We start from the raw sequence: 6,395 nt of genomic DNA, 5'->3' as shown, positions 1-6,395 counted from the left end.
AAGAGCATTCCGTGGCAAGTGGGTGGGGTCTGACGTGATCTGCTTTTGAGCCCCAGGAAGTCGCTGGATCTGGCTTATGGAGGAAACCCAAAATCTTGAGATGGGCAGGAGTACCCCTGAGCAACCTTCCGGGAGGGGAAGACAGCAGTTGAAGACACACAACAAGAAAGAGTAGCGTGACACTTCCCTATCAGCACCACAAAAAAAAAACTTTGTAAAGTCATCCAATGTTAAACTTCAAATCTAAAATATTCTAAATGTCCAACAGCACAGCAATGATCAAGTAAAGTATAATATACATATAGAACAGATAGTATTCAAAATGATGTTGAATTCAATTCAGGGTTTGATATAATTTTGCAAGTCATTGTAATTAATAATATCCATTTAACTGAGGAAACAATTTTATTTGCTAGTATAATCACCTTTGCATCTTTAAAATGCATCCATAAGTAGCAGTTTTCATGGTGATTCTACTTTTTTTCTCTTTGATAGAATTAATAGCAATTATTTCCTCTTTTTTTATTTTTCCGTATTCTTGTATTACAAGATGTATTATACTTATAATCCTTTTTAAAATCTTTATTTTAAAGAGAATTTTTAAAAGAACATTTGGTAACAATACAGAATATCTGAAATAAAAAGTTTCGTTTTGTGGAAAACGAAAACTCCATATGGTGCCTGCCTTGTCAGACGTGGGGTGGAAGACCTGAGGCTCCCTTGCCTGTCTTCACTTCCTCTGAAACAGGCAGGATGCCGTCTGCCAGGGAAACGGCTGTCAGGTCAAGTGAGAAGAGGCGATCCTGAAAGTAGAAGAGGGACCAGACTAGGGGATCCTAGAGACCAGGGACTCTAGTGGTCAGAAGCATGAATCCTGGGCCCTGGACTACCCACGCTGGCAGTGCCGCCTCCTAGCTTGATTCTCATGAATTTCCCTTCTCTCAAGTTGTCTGCTGCTGTGGTTTGAATATCGGTCCCCTCAAAACTCACGTTGAAACATAATCCCCAATGTGGCAGTATTGAGAAGTGGGGGGTCTTTAGGAGGTGATTGGATGATGAGGGCTCTGCCTTCATGAATGAATTAATCCATTCATGGATTAATGAGTTAATGGATCAATAATAGATTATCACAGAAGTGGGACTGGTGGCTTTATAAAAAGAGGAAGAGAGACCTGAACTAGTATGCTCAGGCTCCTCGCCGCATGCTACCCTCTACCACCCTGGGGACACTCGGGGCTCTGCAAAGAGCTCCACCAGCAAGAAGGCCCTCGCCAGCTGTAGCTCCTCAACATGGACTTTCAGCCTCCAGAATTGTAATAAATAAATTTTATTTCTTTATATTTTAGGAATTCTGTTATAAGCAATAGAAAACAAACTAAGACATCTGCTTTCTAGAGCTGTGGGGAGGGGCACGCAACTAGCATCCACAGAGCACTTGTAAGAAGGCCCACATGGTGCTAGTACCCAGGAAGTGGGTATCAGATGACCTTGTAGGTTTGCAGGTGACTCTGATAAACTTTGGAATGGGCTGAAGACACGCAATGGCCTCTGCTTTGTTAGCGTCTGTTCACACAACTTCTGGGATGACAAATCGGCAGAGACTCTCATTGTACGTAGTTTTGATGAAAGCCGGAAATGCTCCCTCTTTGTCTCTCTCAGTCTTTCTTCGGGGGTTTTCACATTGTTCTGATTTTTTTCTGCATAAATATGATTTTAACAGCAAAAAACAAAATGTTAACTTTCAACATACACCCTCACTCTTACTGCTCTCAAATCCTTCCTTGTATTCAGCCATAATTTGATGTGGTACTAATAATTATAGCATTTATTCATATTCTACCATTGTTGCTTAGAGGAGTTTGAGGGTAGGTTGGTAGTAAAGGTCAGATTAAATGAATGTGAATCAAGTTAGCACCAAGCTGCTACTCTGCAATCATGAACATCAGAGATGAGGGAGACACCACTCCAGATATTCAGGAGGGGAAAGGAAATGATCAACAAGTATTATATTCAGAATAGCCAGCCCTCAAGAGCAAAGGCAAACTCAAATGAAATATTTCAGAAAATATTCACCCAAGTGCATTTTGTGTGTGTGAAAATCGCGCAATGGATTCATGCAAATTACTAAGTAATGAATGAGGATGCTGTCATGAAAAAGGAAAAAAAGTCCCAGATGGGGCCTGAAATTCTTACTTGAAGTGATGAGGAATCAAAATCACTAAACCCATCAGATTCACCTTCATGAGTAAGATTAGTAACCTTATTTTAAAAAGACTGGAGAGAATTATCTCAGCCCCTTTTGCCCACCTACCATATGAGAAACACAATGTTCAAGGGGCCATCCTGGAAGCAGAGCCTGGGCCCTCACCAGATACCAAACTTACTGGGACCTTGATCTTGGACTTCCCAGTCTCCAGTTTATGGTATTTTATGACAGCAGCACAAATGGACTAACATAACTGGTATCTCTTCCTCTTCTTATAAGGACATCAGCCCTATTGGATTAGGGCCCCATCCTAATGGGGCTTCATTTAGCCTCAATTACCTGTTTAAAGATACTATCTATAAGTACAGTCACATAGGGAGGGTTGGAACTTCAACCTATGGATTTTGAGGGTACACAGTTCAGTTCATAACACAACCTTTCTGGCCAATAGATAGTGCTTCCCTGCACACTTCGGGATGTGATGGATTGTATGACACGTTCTGGCTAACAAGCTGTGAGTAGAAGTGATTTGTGTTCCTTAAGAACTACGCATTTAATTGCCAGTAGAAAATCTTCCAGAACTTTCTTATCTCTCTGCCACAGTGACCAGCAGCTCTCAAAATAATGGCTGTTTTGTCAACATGGGTTAATGAATGTCTACAATGAGCAGAGGCCCCTCCAATTAGATGCATGAGAGTGAAATGGAAGAGAAATACACCTTTTTTAGTTAGGTCACTAAGATGTGACCTAACTAGTGTTTTTACTCCATAATCTACCCTCATTGATACAACTTCTTTGGAGGCAATTTTTTAATGGAGGTATAATGTACATACAATAAAAGTATTTACTTAATAAGTTTTGGTAATTATATTACTTTTGTATAATCACTTCAAACAAAACATAGTACATGTCTGTTAACCCAAATGTTTCCTCAAGTTCGTCTCAACCAGACCCTCCACTCTCTCCCATCCCAGAGAAACTATGATGTCTATGATCAGGCATCTTTTTTCTCTTGAACTTCACATAAATGGGGTCATGTTGCATGTATCCATTTGCATCTGGATTATTTCACTCAACGCAATGTTTTTGAGACTGATCCATATTGTTGCAAGTTAGTTGATCATTCTTTTTGTTGCAGACTAGTGTTCTATTGTATTAACATAGTACAGTTTGTATATCTAGTCCCCTACAACATTTGTGTTGTTTTCCCTTTGGGGTTATTATTAATAATGCTACAATGAACATTCTTGTGCAAGTCTTTGTGTAGACATGTGTTCTTATTCCTATTAGTAAATACCTAGGAGAGGAATACCTGGGTCATAGAGGAAATGTATCTTGAAATGTATGAGAAACTAATAAACAGGTCTCTAAAGTTCTCCAACCATTTTATGTTACTTTCAACAATGTATGAGAATTCCCATTACTTCACATTGTTCCTACATTTGAATTGCTGGACATTTTTTTTAGCTGTTCTAGTGGGTAAGTCATTGTGATTTTAATTTATTTTCCTTATAACTAAATGACATTGAGCACCTTTTTTTTACTTGTTAATGTTATTTGGCCACTTTTCAATTGGGTTGATTGTCTTTTTATTATTTACCTATAGAAATTCTATATATATTCTAGATATGAATCCTTTGTCAGCTATAGATATTGCAAATATTTTCTCTCAGTTCCATGGATTATATTTTCATTTTCTTTTTTTTTAAGATGTGGGGTACAATTCAGGGTTAGGTACATCTTACTGATGACTTTTGATAAGCAAAATTTTTTCCAATCTATTGTTTTTATTATTGTGGTAGGATATAAACAATATAATTTGCCATTTTAACCATTTTTAGATGTACAGCTCAATGGCATTAAATATATTCACATGTTTGTGCAACCATCACCACCATCCATCTCCAGAACTTTTTCATCTTTCCAAAATGAAACTCAGTACCCATTAAACAGTAACTTTCCATTACCACTTCCCCCCACGCCCCCCAGCACACAACAACCACCATCTTACTTTCTGTCTCTATGAATTTGACTATTTTAGGTAACCCAGGTAAATAGAATCATAGAATATTTGTCCATTTGTAACTGGTTTATTTCACTAAGCATAATGTCTTTCAAGATTTATCCTTGTTGCAGCATGTGCCAGAATATCATTTCTATTTAAGGCAGAATAAGATTCCATTGTATGTGTATATCACATTTTGTTTCTCCATTCATCCATCAATGAACATTTGGATGTCCACCTTTTAGCTATTGTGAATAATACTGCTTTAGACACTGGTGAACAAATGTCTGTTTAAGTCAATGCTTTCAATTCTTTGGGGTATACACCCACATGTGGAGTTGCTGGATAATATGTTTAAATTTTGATGAGGTTTAAATATTGATTTTCACAGCAGCTGCACCATTTTACATTTTCGCCAGCAGTGCATGAGGGTTCCAATTTCTCCACATCTTCACCAACACTTGCTATTTGGGTTTTTTTTTTTTTTTTTTTAAATAGCCATCCCATTGGATGTGAGGTGCTATCTCAATATGGTTTTGGTTTGAATTTCCCTGATTATTAGTGATGTTGAGCTTATTCCCATGCTTATTGTCATCTGTATATCTTCTTTGAAGAAGTGTCTATTCAAGTACTTTGCCTTTTTTTTTTTTTTTTTTTTTGAGACAGAATTTTGCTTTGTCACCCAGGCTTGGAGTGCAGTAGTGCAATCATAGCTAACCGCAGCCTCAGGCTCCTGGGCTTAAGTGCCTCAACATCTGAGGAACTGAGACTACAGGAACACATCATCACACCAGTGAATTTTTTTAATTTTTTATTTTTTTGTAGAGATGGGGTCTTGATATGTTGCCAATGCTGGTCTTAAGCTCTTGGCCTCAAGAGATCCTCCCACCTCAGCCTGCCCATTTTATAATATAAATATTTTTATCATTTTTTTAAAATTAATATTTTGTATCTTAAGAACTCTTTCCCTACTCTAAAGCAACCAAAAACAAGGACATGCGCAGTGGCTTACGCCCTGTAATCTCAGCACTTTGGAGACCAAGTTAGGAGAACTGCTTAAGACTATGAGTTCAAGACCAGCCTAGACAGCATAGCAAGACCTCATCCCTACCAAAAAAAAAATTCAATTAGCTGGACATGGTTGCACACACCTGTAATAAATAAATAAAATAAAATCACCAAAAAGAATCTTCTATGTCACTTTCCAGATGCTTTATGGTTCTAAGTCTTATTTTTAGGTCTATATAACCCATTTTAATTTTTGTGTATGTAGCGACATAGAGGTCAAAGTTCATTTTTTCCTTATGAATATTAGTGTTTGAGCACCATTGGTTAAGGAACACTTTCTTTGGGGAAGAAAGCAAAGGCCTTCCCTCTCCAGTGCTCCTGAACTGAATATAGTCTGGGCTTGCATCTTTTTCCTGTCATAAATCCACCTTTTTTCCTGGAAATCATACTAATTTACCAATTAATGCTATAAATTCCATGTCTTTTTCTTTTTCCACCAGGACCTTACAATACTCGTGATGCTCCCTCCAATGGAAGGTGGGCAAATCAGAATCTTTTTTATCCCTTCCAAACACCTGCATTTAAGACTCCAACAGCCTTACTCTCCTAGGTCTAAAAAGAGCAGTCCCAATCCCATCCAAGACTTTCCAGGAAGAGGCAGAGAAGAAAAAAGAAAAACTACTACGCCCTCTAGCGGTCATCACTGAGACCAGCCATCACAATATCTATTAAATTTCCCAAAAGTACTTGAGGTACAATTAATTATATCTGCTTACAATATTACTAAAAATGGCCAGGCACCGTGGTTTATGCCTGCAATTCCAACATTCTGAGGGGCCTAGGTGGGAGGATCACTTGACTCCAGGAGTTCGGGACTAGCCTGAGCAAAGTAGGGCAACCTCATCTCTACAAAAAATTAGCTGGATGTGGTGGCACGCACCAGTAGTCCCAGCTACTTGGGAGACTAAGGCGGGAGGATCACCTGAGCCCAGGAGGTCAAGGCTGCTGTGACCCATGATCATGCATGCCTCTGCACTCCAGCCTGGGTGACATTGACCTCTAACAAAAAAAATGTATTACTAAAAATATCTTGGCCATACTCTGTTTTAATTATAACGTGGTTTGTACATAGTTATCATTTTTCTTTTTTTTTTTTTCTTTTTTTTTTTTTTTTTT

The sequence above is a fragment of the Carlito syrichta genome, unplaced genomic scaffold, assembly GCF_000164805.1.
Source record: "Carlito syrichta isolate Samal-C Ts95f unplaced genomic scaffold, Tarsius_syrichta-2.0.1 Scaffold308870, whole genome shotgun sequence".
Taxonomy (NCBI): domain Eukaryota; kingdom Metazoa; phylum Chordata; class Mammalia; order Primates; family Tarsiidae; genus Carlito; species Carlito syrichta.
The sequence above is the reverse complement of the archived record's forward strand: the minus strand, read 5'-3'. Positions refer to the sequence as shown.